We start from the raw sequence: 18,661 nt of genomic DNA on the forward strand, positions 1-18,661 counted from the left end.
GGATACTTCTCTCCAAAACACCTTAAGCACTATTTTTAAATAATGTTATGTATCATGTATTGGAAAATGAAAACAAAGATTGACTTTGGAATATTGACTTCGAAGTTATTATTGGTCAGTTATATAATTATAATTCGCTCTTAATTTTTTTATGTCAAACATTAGCTTGAATATAGTCATAAGATGTTTTGCTGTGACATAGTACAACGCACATTCATAAACATTTATAAAACACCACTTTATTTGTTTTACACCGTCAGAGCTGAACATCTATTTCTAAGAGTAACTGCCATTAGTTTAATATATGGATATTAAAAATCTAAGTAATCAATAATCACCACTGATAAAGAATACAAAGAAAACTATTTGTCTACAACAGACATAAAATTAACTTAGACTTTTAATAAAAACACCATTAAGAAATAAAAGTAAAAAAATTATTTTTCATTCTCTGATGTATAGTTGATTCAAAACACTGAACATATTAGAAAAAGTGCAATACAATTTATTAGAGATAAGTCTATACTTCGCAACATTTCCTAATTTTGAGCTTTGATACTGAATGTTTGATTTGGTTGTGGCCCCATTGCTCAAAATATGTTGTTGTTGTATTCTAATGCCAGGGATTTGACAAAGTCATTTGACCTCTTGCACTCCAATATTTTTGGAATATATCAGTCTCCTAACTGTCCATTGTGCTACTCAAACTAAGAAATGGATTCGGAACACCTCAAAATCTGTGCTTCAGTGGCTGACCATGACAATAATTTTGAAAAATACTGGAGTGCAAGAGGTCAAATGACTTTATTGTCAAATGCCTGGCATTAGAAAACATCAACATATTTACTCTGGTCATGATAATATCTTTGAAAAATATTGGAGTGCAAGAGGTCAAATGACTTTATTGTCAAACACCTGACATTAGAAAACAACAACATATTTACTCTCTAAAAATTCTAAATAATGCACCAAAATCTCACCAGTTGCAGAAGCTGCAGATTCGTATCGCTGCCACTGGACTCCGTCCTATGCCCTATAGATGACACAACTGAAATGCTCATTGTACTAGTAATTATTATTTGTATTTATATTACTATGTAATGTTAACTTAGGGTCTTCAAGATCGTTAGATTTATCATTTCCCTATATATTACAAAAATTATATTGCTCATAATGTAGAAGTCAAGTACTCTACTTTTTTTTTCAGATGAATGAATGAATTCCCCTTATTTTCCTTCAATTAACTGAAGAAATCAACACATTAAACGAATGAGATAACAATGATGATAATAATAATAATAATAATAATAATAATAATAATAATAATAATAATAATTCATTCTAGTACCGAGGTCATGGAAAGCATGGGGCTCTACCTCCATGCCCCCCAAATGCCTTCTTGGCATGTTACGGGGATACCTTTACTTTTTACCTTTAATAATAATAATAATAATAATAATAATAATAATAATAACAATAATGAACTCCATTACCATACCCTTGTCAACAAAATTAAACACAATTTTGTTAAAAGATAAAGACAATGAATGAATCACTCAATGAAAGAGAATACAGGTTCAAATTGATGCCACAGTGAAGTGCAATGAATGAAGCAATTATGTTAGGTGGTGAAAAAGGTTAATGTAAGTAGGCTGGTGATGAAGTGGGTCGTAGTTCTTGAGTGGGATACCAAGCATCCCTTGATGGAATGGCCCCTCTTAGTAAGTTATATCTGAAGTCACAGTTATACTGATTACTGCGAAAATGGCTTGCACATATATAGGCCCTTCTGTAAGGATGAGGATTTTCTGCCACAGCTGCCCACATGTGGTACCTGTTACAATCAAAATTCTATTATTATCTTTAAAAAAAATACACAAACCAGGGTTGGTATTAATTTAAATTAATGATTTAATCATGATGTAAATAAAATAATTTTCATTTTATTTACATCAAATAATTGTTACTACTTAAATCACAGATTAAAATTATATGCACCTAACATGATTAAGATGAGAAATTAACTTCCTGAAAAAAAATATATAAACGTTTTTACATATGACTGTTCTGCTGCTTCTTAAAACTATTAGCAATATATATGAGTAGCAAACTTGCATCTCTGCAATGAACAAAATATTTTCTATGGTGAAATATATTTTTCTTCCTATGAATTCATATAAAATTTCACCACAGAAAAATCTTTGTTTATTACAGACATATAATTCTAGAATTTTCTGAAGAAATGGACAGGTTTTGAAAGTTTGCTTCTCATATGTCTTTTCCCAACTCCTAATTAAGGAGCAACAGAACACATGGTACAGGTAGTCAAGTAGAGTCTACTTTCGGAATCACCACCTAATTAAAGCACAGTATGATGCTGAGGATTGAAATGAATAGTTGTAGCTCATAACAATATTCAAAGTAAAAGTTGCACAATGCCAAATGGACCACGTATTTATTCTGAAAACACACAATGCTAAGCTCTTCTGATAAATTTATTTGTAAATATTAATCTCCCTAAATAGTTGAATTCTTTTCTAATGAATAACAAACTGAGCATAATATCTTGCCTAAGTCTAAGCTAATTATTATTATCATTAAGTGCAGGTTATTAGTGCTGTAACTCTTTATGTATTAATAATGAGGCCTATGTGTAAACATAGTAAATTATTTTTGAAGCGATGTTGTTAATTACTTAAAATAACACATTAACAAAATACACAATTATGTAGGAACTAATGCACAAATTAAGTTTAAATGAATTACAAAAGAAGGCAAAAACTCATTTTAATAAAAAGAAATATGAATTTGACAAATAATTCTCACTTAAATTTAAAAATCACTACAGTTTACCAACCCTGACTATTTACTGATGATATATAAGGATATCTTTGCATTGAGCTTATGCCAATGCCATTGCTTACCTTTTAAGCTGTGCTGCATTACTTGGCACAGGAAACAGGAATAACCAGGTCTTCTCATTACTATCCGATTTCTGACAGTACACTGCAGCACATTCACAGTGTAAAACTCCGCCATTTGTCTTTCTATTAACTGAAACAAACCAGCAGTAGCCTAGTATCATATAATGCATTAATAACACTACATTTCATAGAACAATTGAAGGATTGCAGTATAATCAACGTTTGTGAAATATTCCTGGAAGAATTCTATCCACGAGTCTATAAAAATAATAAATATCAGCGGCAATTTAACTCTTTTTATTTTATCAAAATTATTCCAGTAAAGGTACTACTGTTAACTGTAAAGTCAAATTTCTAAAATATATCTTTTCGGGAACAACACTTCTTTACTATTGCGTTGCCAAGCTAAGGTACCCCGCCATCCTTTGGTAACGCAACTGTAAAGAATTACACCGGGAACAACATATTTAGTCATATCAGATTCTGTCCCAAGAATTTTAAGATGTCTGACCAACTTAACTTAGCTATATACAAAAATAAGATGTTCGTTCATACCCAGAGTGTATATTAACTCTGTTAGCTTACCTTTAAAGCTCTTGGCGTAATTGCAGTTAGGCCTAATACACTGTTGTAATTCAACACAGAAGTCAGTTCATCATGTGTTAGTGGTAGGAGGAAGGTAATCGCGTTCTGAAGTTTATCCCTGAAAACAATTACAGATCTCAGTTTAATAAACGTTAAAGATATGATGGAAGAATTCAGTTTAAATGAGAAAACATGACGGTGCAGTTAAGCTGCATCTACACGGTTCAGTTTTTCATGCTCGTACGCACGCAGTCTGGGAAGAATATTGAAAGAATCAAGTTTAAAGCGCATGTTGAATTAAGATAGCCTACATTAAGATTTTCTATTTACAAGGTACGCCATATTAATATTAAAATACCAAAATACCATGTGATGGAGTGTAAAAACCGATTATAGTTTCACTGACCAAGTTCTGCAGCAGCGAAAGCTAAAATAATATATTATCCTGCACATTGTGTGCACTTCCGTTATTATTAAATACCAATCTTGCAGGCATTGCTTGAATGTGTGAAGTTGAAGGAAAAGTTGAACCGTGTAGATGTAATCTCAAACATATTTCTTTCTTACCTTTAACGTTGCGAATTATTTCTTGTTGCAGGAAAGCACCAGTAACTTCTCAATTAACTCGATCTGTTCAAATTTCTTCCTTAAGCAGCCATGTTCATCCATTCCATAATTTATACAAGATTTAAACAGAATAGGAATGCCAACATCCAACAATTGATCAACTGAACAAATGAGGTTAATAGGTCATACACAGTACACTAATATGGCTACTTTGTCCTCGAATGAAAATGCAAATTAGCTATATAGTAATAGTAATAATAATCCGAATATTATAAAACTGACACATTCTGTAAATAATGGCTATTAATAATATCTGTTTAAAACTGTCATATTGGCAAAACTTATACCAAAGAACTTTCGAAACCAAAGAGTTTTGTACTGCTAATTTTACAAACTCTGTGATCGAAATACAGCCAGCGCTGTCCTGACCACATGCGGCAAACTATGGAACATCTATGAGCATCCAACATCTATCATTTGAGTTAAACCCCCCTGGTCATGACTGTCTGGCTGATCACCTCCACCGCCTGGGTGTATTATCCAGCCCCCACTGCATGCTCTGTGGATGTTCCGACACCATGGACTCAAACCACATTAAGACTTGTCCAGCACTTTCATCTGCCAGCTTCGTGGATAGGTACTGGGAGGCCAGAGAAAGAATGCAGCAGTGCTGACATCCACTCCTTCACAGTTTCCTTGGACATTGTTCACTTTATTTCGTTTTCTTTCCTTTTAGTTTTTATCGCCATTGTACGGCCAATGACTCTAGTCAAGTGCCACTGCATTGAATAAAAAAGAAATATATAGATTCAAATTTAAATTTTCAAAGTCGAGTGACCTACATATGTAAGAAAACGTTTTCCATAATTCATTCCCTCAGACGCTTAACAACGTTTTACCTCTTAGCCTTAAAAAGAACCTGATCCAAACTTTAGTGATGCTCCACTTCGATTATTGCGATTCTCTTTTCACGAATCTAAATACTGACCTTGCCCATAGTCTACAGCGTGTTCACAATATCTGCGTTCGTTTCGTTTGTAACATTAGAAAATTCGATCATGTAACACCGTCACTAGAATTGTTGTCTTGGAGTCCACTTAAAGAAAGAAAATTCTTCAACTCCCTCTTATTACTATTTATTATCATCCACACCTCCACACCCTCTTACCTAGCATCTCGTTTTGTTTACCTTTCACTACCTCGAACCCGGAACATGTACCTTCTCTCTATTCCTCTGCACAGAACATCCTTCTACTCGTCATCTTTGCGCATATCTATTCCACGCCTCTGGAACTCTCTCCCTGGCCATGTCAGGGACTGTCGGACAATATCAAAATTCAAATTTAAATTAAAAAATCAAATTCTAGTTCATGGAATTGCTTGTTGAACACCTATCAGGTTGCGCAACTTCGGCTTAACCCATGACATATAGCAAATATTGTAACTATGCTGTTGTAAAATTGAAAATTAATGTGTAATGTATTTATTATTATTATTATTATTATTATTATTATTATTATTATTGTCAGTTATCAGTTATCACTATCATCATTGCTATCTCTGTATTTATTTCTTTTTTTTCTTGTACTAGCTCGATGACAGCTCTATAGTGTTCTTTGACCCTGTTCACCCTCTATAGGGCTTTAATTTAATTTGTATTACTTTCAGCGTCTGTAATTCTTTTTTGTATATATATGTGCCATCTGGTGGGATGGAAGAGAAGACCTTATGGCCTTAATTCTATCGGATTAAATAAATAAAATAAATAAATAAATGTTAAAAAAATGTACGTATAACGGTGACATTGGTTTCCAAGGATCTAGATTTTCGCCTCTTCTATGTATGTATGTACATATATATATATATATATATATATATATATATATATATATATATACAGGGTATTTAAAAATACTGGGCATAATTTCAGGTATGTATTGCCCACATGTAGACAATCAAAATAGTTCATTACAACATGTGTCCGGAAATGCTTTATTTCCTAGTTATGGCCTTCACAACATTGAAATTCACCGGAACGTTTTTCTTTCCGCAGATCGTTGCCGTCAAAGGAGACATTAAGAGGGCACTCTGACAGTTCATTCCGAGGCGAAGGTTACATTCAGTGTTGTGTAGGCGTTAGACTGTGCGACATGTATTCAAATCAAGAGCTGGCAGAGATACACTTCATGTACGGTAAGGCGGACGGCAATGCTGCGCTGGCTCGTCGTTTGTACCAGGAGAGGTACCCTCAGCGACAATGTCCAGATCGGAAGACATTTGTACGTCTCCATTACCGTCTGTGCGAGTATGGAAAATTTAACTCTCCTGGTTTGGGATGGGGACGACCAAGATCTACAACTCCAGAAGTACATGAGGAGATTCTGGAGGCTGTGAACATGACTCCTTCTATCAGCACACGAAGGGTAGAGTTGCAAGTCAGTGTTCCTCATACGACTGTCTGGAGACTGTTGAAAGAGCATCAATTGTATCCTTATCATTTGCAACGTGTACAGGCCCTGTCACCAGCAGATTACCCTGCACGAGTTAGGTTCTGTCAGTGGTTCTTGCAGCAGTGTGGTGTAAATCCGAACTTTCCTGCTTTAGTATTATTTACAGATGAAGCACAGTTCACACGAGATGGCATAACAAATTTCCACAATCAGCATGTATGGGCGTATGAAAACCCACGTGCAACTGTTCCATCTCATCACCAGGTGCGGTTCTCCCTCAACATGTGGGCCGGTATCATTGGTGATCGATTAGTTGGACCCCATGTACTTGTAAATAGACTTACGGGGCAGGCGTACACAAACTTCCTGGAAAACACCATACCTCATGCTTTAGAAGACACTCCACTGATCAATCGTCAACACATTCACTTCTTGAATGATGGCGCTCCTGCACACTTCAGTCGTACGGCTCGCCGGTACTTGGATCGAAGGTTTCCTGATCGATGGATAGGTAGAGGTGGCCCAATTGCTTGGCCTCCACGCTCACCTGATCTGAACCCTCTCGATTTCTACTTGTGGAGCAATTTAAAATCATTGGTTTATTCGTCTCCGGTGCCTGGTTTGGAATCCCTTCGGAATCGAATTGTGGCATGTTCTGAGGACATACGCAACACTCCTGGAGTTTGGGATCGTGTTCGCAGGTCAATGAGACATCGATGTGAGGTCTGTATTCAAGCAGGAGGTGGACATTTTGAACATCTTCTGTAATGACAACGACCTGCGGAAAGAAAAACGTTCCGGTGAATTTCAATGTTGTGAAGGCCATAACTCGGAAATGAAGCATTTCCGGACACATGTTGTAATGAACTATTTTGATTGTCTACATGTGGGAAATACATACCTGAAATTATGCCCCGTATTTTTGAAACACCCTGTATATATATAAAGCAAAAGTGGAGTTGTCCAACTTTGATACCAAGCTCCTCATATACCTTGTACAAAATTGATACGGCGTCGTTAAGTAATTAAGTATAAATTATAATATGAATTTGGTCGGAACCATATCTCTTCAACTAGTACTTAGATCAAGGAAACATGGAAGTTCTACCTCCCTATTTCCCATAGGAACAATAGCGTGTAACGAACACTCTATCTTTTAGCACTATTGAGTGTTCAATTTGCACAACCATAAATCAGTCGGTAGTTACAATCTGAAACTGCCTTGGTGAAGTTGTACTTGACAGGAACGCGTGTTGTGCATTGTTGAACCAAACACCTTGATGCGTAGGTTAATTTTTTGATGTGAGCCCCTGCTTTGTTATGTCACAGGGCGTGTCGGGCACGCACCTGACGGCGGAGTGACATGTGCTGGGCCCATGTGTTCCTCTCACGAGAGTTAATCATTTGTAACGGATCGGAGAGGCGGCAATGTGTCAGCCTCATCCTGCAGCCAGTTCATGAAACTCTGATGATGGTGCGTGCGGTCTAGAGGTTAAGCTGGCCCTTTTACTGTCCGCTCCTTGCTTCACGTCACTTTTTACCTTCCTCCCTATTCATTTTCTACCGTTTCTTCCTCTCGAATTCAACGTCGGTTCCTGAAAGGGAAGAGCTTGTCACTTAGTGAAAAACAGTTCTGTTCAGAGACCCTTCTGTAGTGTTGAGAAAAACTATCTGCTATTTAAGATGATTCATTGAGCTCCCATGCCAAATAAACATTCCTTAATGCACCATTACAACGTGCTTGCATTTTAATATTCTTTTCCGAAGATTTTAATCTGATTCTTAACAGTTTTTCGTGCTGAATTCGAAACAGACCTTCAAATAGCCCCATCACATCAGAATGTTTCACAAATTAGACAAAAACAAAAAAAAAATATTTATTTATTTATTTATTTATTTATTTATTCTCGTGTAGTTAAGGCCATCAGACCTTCTCTTCCACAATATAAGGAATACAAATACAATAATAGAAATAAACAGAAAAAAATACACTTAAAAAGTAAAGCTACACAAGAAATAAAGAGAGAGAAAAAAACACTATAAAGAAAGTGAAGCCACACAAAAATATACACAGGTTGCAGTCACACAAACTTTAAACGAGTGATTAAGTATCATAATTAATTATATCCTAACTAATTAACTAACATAAACAAGAAACTTTTAACTTTAATCTAGATTAAAAAAAAAAAGAAGAAAAGAAGCAAATCAATACTTCTAGCAATACCTAAAAAACATTAACTGAGACAAAATTTTCTGATTTAATTTTGAATTGTGATAAAGTCCTGCAGTCCCTGACGTCATTAGGTAACGAATTCCAGAGGCGAGGTATTTCTACAGTATAGGAAGATGAGTATAAAGACGTTCTATGATGAGGGATAGAAAGAAGTGCTTGATGTCGGTTTCGAAGAGTTGTAAGAAATTGAAAGCGCGATAACAGATAATTCGGAGTAGAAGTATGCATAATTCTAAACAGAAGAGAGAGTGAATGTACTATTGTTCTTCGTTCTTTCAGACGCACCCATGAAAGTAACTGGGGGGGAAGGCGTTACATGGTCAAAATTACTAGTATTGCAGATGAACCGTATGCACACATTATGAACACGTTGTAGTCTCTCGGCTAAGAGTGAACTTACATTAGTTAGCAAGGAATCCCAATAATCAAAATGGGACATTGCAAGCGTCTGAATAAGATTCTTTTTTAGACTAAGTGGTAGAAATTCTTTCATATGGAACAAGGAGTGAAGTTGAGAAAATATTTTTTTGCAAATGTGTGTTACTTGAGTGTTCCAATTTAGATCGCCATCCATAAAAATGCCAAGATTTTTAACTGTTTCACTGTATTTAATAATAATCCCATTCAATATTATATGTGGTATAGTACTACTATCAAGAGTGCTTCGTAGACGATTATGTCCCATTACGAGTGCTTGCGATTTCTCTGGATTTAAACTTAATTCAAATTTGTGTGCCCACAGTGAAGTCGAATTCAAGTCTTCGTTTATTTTATTTACTGCGTCACTAGTCTCGTCAGGGTGGAAATGCAAATAAATTTACAAGTCGTCAGCATATATATATATATATATATATATATATATATATATATATATATATATATATATATATATATATATCTTTATCTTTAAAAAATATTTTTACAGGCAAATATAGCGCGTTCATGTTTGTTAAATACTGTACGTGTAAACCAGAGTTTGTGACAAAATAAGAACTATTAACTGATTAACAAAGCCAGTAAAGCAGGCAGAGCTTAAATATTCTCACGTCATGATTTATTATTTTTTAATTTATGCAGAAGCACAATTTCTAAAATCTGCTACAAAATGTTTTATTGCATCTGTGTGTGACATACTTCAAACAGTCATAAATATTCCAAAGATAAGAACGGTCACCTGCACCATCCGTTTGTATTTACTTCAGGTACAAAAATCAGTGAGTGGCCGCTTATTAAGGGACGTGGACTTCCGAAACCTAAATTAAATTTACTTTAGAAAATATGAAGGAACTGTAGAAACATAAGCAAATGTTGCTAATTCAGCGGTTTTCCCGCTAGATCTAGCGTTTTTCGGCGTTAGTTTAGCGGGTAAAATTTATGAAATTTGTATTGCTGATATAGGGATTTATCGGGTATTTTTAGCACTAACAGCGGCAAAATAATATAATTTTACGTTGACACTATAGCAATTTAGCGGTTTCTGCACGGCTTCATAGCGGATTTTTAAGAATCGAGTTGGCAACACTGAACATAATTCAGTGATTACAATAAACATTGCAACATAATGTAGAAAGCGAGTTTTGCTTTGTCGCTTTCGTAGCAGAAAGCGAGTTTTGGAAAAAACGATCAAATTTTCTCAGCTTATTACGACGGAACTAAGCGAGATACGCTGAAACAAGTTGCAGAATATTTTACTGAAACTAATTATAGCTGTAATTGGCCACTAATAATTCCAAGTTATATTATAAGTGTCTTTGAAGAAGTACAAGTAATACCTATACGAAGAAAATGGACAATTGTAATTTAAAGAAATATAATTCAATTATTCTCATACTGGAAATGTTACTATACCGGATTCATTTTTAATAAACTTATTGTATAATCTTGGTACATGGTATGAAAATTTTTCCTGATTTGAATTGTATTTTGATCCAAGATAAAAAAAAAACAGGTAACATAATATTTCATCAGATATTATGAAATGTTTTTTATCATATTTGTACTTACAACGATTTTTATAAATGAAGTTCAACAGAATCTAATATATAATTATTTCAACTGGTAATGGAAATTACGGGAAAACGGCAGAACGGATTTTAATGAATGACCCGGCATTTTGAAGCTTGGCATCCAAGGATTTTCAGGAAAATAGTAACTTTCAGTGAAGCGTTAGTTTTCCTACATAATTTTCCTATTTTTTCAAAATCCATCTTTCGTCAGTTTTGAGAACTAATTGCATTTCAGATTAAAACAAAACACACACTACAATAAACAACAGGCTATTACACGAAGGCACGATTGCTGACATGTTTAGAGTTCAAATTCAATTGATTATTAAAAACTTCAAGACTTACTGAAAATAAACTACAGGTGTGATTCTGCGGTGTGTAATTTTCTGAGTACACCTGTGTATTGGATATTAAAATCTACAAAACGTGAGGTGGTTTGATGACATTATTACCATTAGAAATGAAATATTATTATAGTTAATGCTATGATGTGACTATTTTTAATTAATTATACATATTAATGCTATATTGATGATATGAAAGTGAAATGTTGTGTAAAGAATATCTTAAATTAGATCTTAATTTCTATAATTTACTGACAATGAGTAGCGGTATAAACTACAAAACTTACATAAGATAATAATATTGATTTTATAGTTATTAATCAAGTGGGGTTGGGTCTCTTTCATATACTTAATGGTGGTGTGGTGTAGATATTTATATGCGTCATTCTCTTCAGTCTTGTCTCGAGAGAGTGCAAAAATTACAGTTCCTAAGGAAAGATCAAAAGGTATTACTTACTGATAAAATTAGAGGCTTACAAAATTTTGTAGTCTTCCGATTATTTCAGCAAGATCTCTTAGCAGGATAAAATGATTTTACCCTCTACATTTCAAGCTCTACATGCAGCAGCTATACCAAGATGCTATGTCTATTGTTCGGAAGCATAGCAAACCTGACTTTTTTTAACTTTCACGTACAAACCACAATGACCTGAAATAGCTATTGCTTTACTCATACATGAAAAATACACTGATCTACCTGACATTATTACTTGCGTTTTCGCGTTGAAACTCAAAAACTGAAGGTTAATAGGTTCAAGAAAAAGTATTTGACATAAAAAAAACATTCAGAGTGTGTATACATCATTATTATGGAAGGAAATAACTTTCAAAATGTCTGGAATTCATTGAAAATAAATCTGAAAAATTTTTATTTGAACGTCTAATGAACTTAGTTCGCAGCACTTGCTGCACAAGCCATTAGTTAAATTTAAATCTGTTTAATATTATTGATGCAAAATTTGAATGTTACGCAACGCGTAAAATGAGATGTATGATATCAATGACAATTTTTTTCAGGTATGTCAGAGACACATGAATGAGAATGAATTATAACTTGCAGCAAATGGAATTTTTATTAATTAAGGTCCATTTACTCCCTTATCAGTGAAACTAGAATCCAATATTTGTGTCTCAATAAACAATAAGTTTTTACAGACAAATATTGTTGTTGCTCTCTATTATTTGGTAAAATATTTCTCATGAGGTAAAATGTAATTTCGTCAATCTTCCCTTTAAGTACATTGTTCATAAATCTGCATACGCGTACTTGCAGCACTGTAGTACTGCAATATATGAAGGGTTCAGAGCCATAGTGGGCCAAGCGCCATTTATTAAAAACGAAGAATAGGGGTTAAAAATTAAGTGAATTCCATAGTTTATTGAAGATTGACATATCATTTAGCTTTAATGTGTATACTTTATATTACTTACAATATGTTTCCATTTACTTATGGTAATAACTTCATTTTAACCCTTGTTTTCTACGGTTTTAATAAATGGCGCTTGGCCCACTATGGTTCTGAACCCTTCATATATGAATTGTAAATAAGACGTCAGCTATCACGAAGGAATATTCGTCTTTGTGCGCTGAGGAAACTGAAGTAATCCGTTGCTATGGAAACACTTTGAGTACAGAATCGAGTTTCAATCTAGACAAACGTCTTCACTTGTTTACTCTCTCGTATGTATAGCAAAGTAATATAGTTATTTACGTAACTGGGATAGAAAGGATACTTTTGTATACGAGTGAGACGTTTGCCGAGTCCGAAATTTTGAACCGATTGCGCGAATACACTTTCGTACTAGTTAGGTACAAAATTTTTGGTACAAATACATGGAAATACTATGTGAATTAATATTTATTAAATAAATTACAGGTTATTGAGATTTTTGTAGGCTAGGAGTCACGGCCTACTAATACTACATTGTCTATACCGGGAGTTTCCGGGCTAGTGTTATAAATTTTCAGGGATGATGGGGCACATGTATCAATTTGAGATAAGGAACCCTGGTCCGAAAATGACTGAGTCGAAAATTATAAGCAAAAATAGTTGTGTGGAAATGGAATTGTAATTTTGCACTACGTGCCCTCCTTCCCTTAACCTTTGGAACAGTCGTGGAAAGGTGGTATGGGCCGGATGTCTCCTACGTGGGTACTTAGCCCGATACAATCTGTGAGCTTGTCAACTGTTCCCATTGGCTCATCCGTATTCGAAAACCATGTCTGCATATTCCGCTCTCGTGTACTCCCCCATTTCACTAGGATTGATCGACTGGACACTGCAACTTGTACACATACACTGCTGTCTACAGACGTGCATTTCAGGACCGACCATGTCCGTTACACATTACGCATTGCTTAGTGTAGTTTACTGTCCCCATCCCTCAGACAGCGCACTGAATGGAATACTGTAAGTAGACAATGTAAACAACGGCAGATGAATACAGTATGCGTAAGATGTACAGATAAATACCCTGTAATTCAGTAAATATGAAATATTCTTTGTTTTATATGATAATTTATCTAGTTTTAATTAGTGAGGTAATCTTTTCGTACTTTGATTTTTATTGTAATTGTAATTGTGAATTTAATACTAATTGTAATTTTACTTGTAATTGTAATAGTAAATTTAATAGTAATTGCAATTTTATTCTTCGTAATACAGTTGGAATCTCCTGGTAGAGGGGCAGAGAAGGCCTGACGGCCTTATCTCTACCAGGTTAAATAAATAAATACTAATACTAATACTAATAAATAAGATGTACAGAGGAATAAAATTATTTCATTTCCACAAAACTATTTTTGCTTGTAACTTTCGACTGAGTCATTTCCGGACCAGGGTTCCTTATCTCAAATTGATACATGTGCCCTTCCCCATCAGCCCTGAAAGTTAGTAACAATAGCCCGGGAACACCCTCTATAGTAGGTCTAGTTATAACGTCATGATTGCTATGTAGCTATAGTGAGGGCTTTTGTATTCTGAACTATGCAAAAATTCAAAATGACTTTATCAAAAATAATAAAATATGTTTTGTTCTGTTATTAAGAAAGAGATTCTGACGAGGCTTTATGTAAATTAATACTGTATAGCTCGCGCAAGGAACGATTACCGAAAAACAATGGTGGCGTTGCTGTCTGTTTTGACGTGTGTGTGTAGGCACGCCGAGTTGGCGAGAGGTGCGGGGCGATAGAAATACTGTCTCTTCCAAGAAGATGAACAAATGGGGACATCGCTGTGGAAATAAATAACGTAGCAAGAGAAAAATTCGAAGCTAACTAAACGCGCAACATATGCTTACGAATGAAATAATAATACCGTGCGATAGAAGACACGTATTCACATGCAATGGAACAAACTGAAGTCGTAATGTAACTATCACAACTCAAGGTTGATTCTATCGATGTAATTTCTCTTGCGACTGTACTCTTGAATATCATTCAAGCTATCTCGTGACTTTTCCTATTGCCCGCTCTTCCTTATCGCATTGTTTCATTCGCATTCCTTTCGTCGGTATTCCCTGCTAAACATGGGGGTACCAACATTCACATTCAACATTCACAAAGTTAAATAAGAATACATTGGATATAAGCCCACTTCGTGACCTCACGGTACTGTACCTTGTTTTTCTACAAACTTCACTGTTGTTCAAAGAAAAAAGTTTTTTTACGTATGTTCAATCACATTTCTGTGGTGTTGAAGCCAAAATTATGAATTGTACTGTCTCGTGATTGATAAATTAAATAAAATTGTCACTGCTTTTGTTGGAATTAGTAAGCCTACTTAATATTCAGCGCGTCTCAACGGTTAAGTGAGATGTGGTCCACTTTACAATAGGTCCTCTCTACGAAAATGTCCAACGTTTAGAAATGTCCATATAGAAAATTCTTCCATGCCATAAAAATGTCCTTACCCGAAGACATCCACTGTCAGCAAGTCCTCTTCTTAAAAATGTCCTACGTTTTAAAAGTCCACAAATAAATTCGTCTATTCCCTAAAATGTCCGACAAGAAAACTGCAAGGAATGTGCCCAAAATTTTTTTGTCATTTCAATTATGTTACGTAATACAAAAGATACAACTATTGTTAATCTTGAGGATCACTATATAATTTCAAATGGTATGATATCGCTCTAAGATATCGAACAATTTAATTCCTATCTTTTAATCTTGGTAATTACCGACAATGTTGAAAATTCTCGTTTGATTATTGATATAAGCTACCGTTTATTTACGATACATGAAGAGATTCGATTTTTTTAAATAATTGACGAGATGTAATAGTGTCGAAATAATAACGGAACACGTAATGTTTGCATTTTTCAATCAAAAGGTATTTAATGTCTCCTTGTGAAGCTGTGGCTTTGAAATAATTGTTTTATATTATTTATGCTCGACCATGCCGAAATATAGTAATTATACACCTGGTAGCAGACCTTTAACGCATGTTATTAAAGTACACCTACTCATTAAAGGTCAGGTCTTTCAGCCAATGACGACTCAGGTTAGAACTGTTCAGCCAATGACCAATGACAGGTCAGCTTTCTACCGTTATAAAACCGCAAGTATCGATTATTCTCGGATATGCAATCGAAAGAGAATTAGCGAAAAGTCACGGAGGCTGGAAATCCAATACTGTCGCAGAAGGTAATGTTCTGTTACTATAATAAGTAGCGTTAATTGTAAATAATATTCAAATAAATTCAATTTGTCATCTCGTTTTTCAATGTCCAATTTAATTTCAATGTTATCTCTGTAGGTTCTTATGGCCTAGCAAGGTCAATGTGGACATCTGTTCTTCGGAAAAAATCAATACTTTCGCGTCTGCGCACATCTCACAACATACGGGACATTGCTCCAGGTCAGATACAATAAAATTAATAATATCAAGTTAGAAATATGGTCGAGCATAAAAAGTCGTATGAAACTCGCCTATAATGGTAATTAAGAAGCTCGTATGAAAATTATGAAACTCGCTTACGCTCGTTTCATAAATATCCATACTCACTTCTTAATTATCTTCATTATAGGTGCGTGGCATAATGCACTATTATGTTTCTGTAAATAGAGCAAAATAAATAATAATATTTGTTAGCATTTTATAGTAGACTAGGAGGCATTGCCTAGAATTTCTGTGTTCATAGTTGGCGGTATGTTGATATTATGACGTGATTGTTTTCATAATGTTTCATCATAGCTGTTTATATTACTATGGTAATTTTGCGGTATTCGTACGGAAAAGTGAATCGTAACAATGTATTTTCCGTACACGTACAGCAAAGAAGAACTTTATAACCAATAATGTGTTATGAAAAACAGCAGTTTCCATTCAGGTGTGCCAAAAAAGACTAACAAAACATGGATCGTTTTAGAAGGTACAGTTATTGAAAGTACAATGTTGGAAAATAAACAAACAAATGCTAGGGAGGTGATAAAAGTTGTAGGATAAGCAGTCATGATAGGTTGAAATACGTCGTTCCGTACCGTTTCATTAGTCAAAAGTAGTATGACGTAATAAAAGTGTATTACTTACTTACTTACTTACTGACTTCTAAGGAACCCGGAGATTCATTGCCGCCCTCAAATAAGCCCGCCATAGGTCCCTATCCTGAGCAAGATCAATCCAGTCTCTATCATCGTATCCCACTTCCCTCAAATCCATTTTAATATTATCTTCCCATCTACGTCTCGGCCTCCCCAAAGGTCTTTCTCCCTCCGGCCTCCCAACTAACACTCTTTATGTATTTCTGGATTCGCCCATACATGCTACATGCCCTGCCCATCTCAAACGTCTGGATTTAATGTTCCTAATTATGTCAGGTGAAGAATACAATGCGTGCAGTTCTGTGTTGTGTAACTCCTCCATTCTCCTGTAACTTCATCCCTCTTAGCCCCAGATATTTTCCGAAGCACCTTATTCTCAAACACCCTTAACCTGTGTTCCTCTCTCAAAGTGAGAGTCCAAGTTTCACAACCATAAAGAACAACCGGTAATATAACTGTTTTATATATTCTAACTTTCAGATTTTTTGATAGCAGACTGGATGATAAAAGCTTCTCGACCGAATAATAACCCCAGGTATCGATAATACAAGAGGGTGGAAGCTCATTATCTAACGAAATTTATAAGCTTGTACTTATTATTTGGGAAAAGGAAATTGTACCAGAGCAATGGAAGGAGTCCATAATCGTACCTATCTTTAAGAAGGGGGACAAGACTAAATGTAGTAACTTTCGAGGAATATCACTTTTCTTGACGTCGTACAAAATTTTGTCCAATATTCTTTTGAGAAGATTAACTCCATATGTAGATGAAATTATTGGTGTGGTTTTAGGCGTAATAGATCAACTATTGATCAAAAAAAATATATTGGTCATCGTAATACACTGGTCTCTTAGATTGAAAGAGCGTATTGGGAATTAAATCAATGGCTTTCACAAAACGCCCTATGAAATGTTTCATATGAATTATTAGCTTTTGCTTGAAAAGGGATCATAAGCGAGGAAAATTGTATTAATCTTTTTGTTTGGAATATCTCAAAGAATAACCACCTGAAAATAATTAAATTACAGTTCACTCTGTAAGATACAATATCTTGATTTGAACCGATAAGCGTGAATCACTTTTTAATATTCACTTCATAATAATCATCATCCGCTCTCTCTCAGTCAGACTTGATTCCACCCTCTGCATAATAACGCGTTTCATTAGTACCGTGGCACTGAGCATGAGAATATAGATATAATAGCTGAAAGATTCAGTGCCAGAGGGCATTCCTGCTCGTGTAATTGGTGGTGGGTAAATTAGCACTGTCGTGTAGCACCTGGTTGCCGCATGATTAAGGGGCATCATGTTCTGAATGCAAATGGGACAATACCAGTGCATAATTTCGACTGTGTGTTCAGTACACTTGAATTGAGATGTACTCCTCTCAAATATATGAACACATGCTGCCCTGTCACTTCGCATTAGAAAGTCTTTGTCCTCTTCCTTTCAGCTGAACACTGAAAATGATTTTTTAAATTTTGTACGATATTTAAATGTGTAGCTTTTAAATATAGTCGGTTTATTTTCTTTCCTTGCATCTAAATGGCATTTGTAGCCATATATGTTGTTCAGACTGTAGTTCTTTCTTGAGGCATTGAGCTAGGCTCAGATATGGGTTCGATTCCCGCTTGGGATGATTACCTGTGATTACGTTGTTTGGTTTTTCCCCAACTATGAGACGAATGTCAGGTAATCCTGGGACTAAACTCGGAGAATACCATCTCGCCATCACAAATTCCACCAACAAGTGCATTAAATCTTTACTTATTTATTTATTTATTATTTTGCAAATAATTGTAACATAAAACATAATATATAAAGTAAAAACTTTAGCTCACCTCTGAAATAGTAGAACTCGTGCTCAGGGGCGGATTCCTGAATTGAAATTAATAATTATACAATACAATTTGTCTTAAGTCTACTATGCAATTGTAGTATATAAATTTAAGTTCACAAATTTTCAATTTTTATAAAATCCATACCTAACTTTTTTTTAATTTAATACT

General features: G+C 34.8%; 1 protein-coding gene and 1 long non-coding RNA gene across 7 annotated transcripts in view; one reads left to right on the forward strand and one right to left on the reverse strand.

Moving 5' to 3' along the window:
* LOC138696857 (zwei Ig domain protein zig-8-like) overlaps positions 1 to 18,661 on the forward strand; it is a 1,911,002-nt gene that overhangs the window by 486,620 nt on the left and 1,405,721 nt on the right. The gene's annotated exons all lie outside the window — the stretch shown is intronic.
* On the reverse strand, positions 293 to 4,568 carry LOC138696856 (uncharacterized). Of its 2 annotated transcripts, none has more exons than XR_011331479.1 (3): positions 3,510 to 3,814; positions 2,925 to 3,054; positions 293 to 1,834 (listed from the first exon to the last, which is right to left on the reverse strand). It is a non-coding gene; the product is annotated as an uncharacterized lncRNA (long non-coding RNA). The 2 variants fall into 2 exon arrangements; XR_011331478.1 differs by lacking the exon at positions 293 to 1,834 and adding an exon at positions 4,077 to 4,568 and having other exon boundaries at positions 1,873 to 3,054; positions 3,510 to 3,627.

This window comes from Periplaneta americana, chromosome 3 (genome assembly GCF_040183065.1).
Source record: "Periplaneta americana isolate PAMFEO1 chromosome 3, P.americana_PAMFEO1_priV1, whole genome shotgun sequence".
In the NCBI taxonomy this organism is placed as follows: Eukaryota; Metazoa; Arthropoda; class Insecta; order Blattodea; family Blattidae; genus Periplaneta; species Periplaneta americana.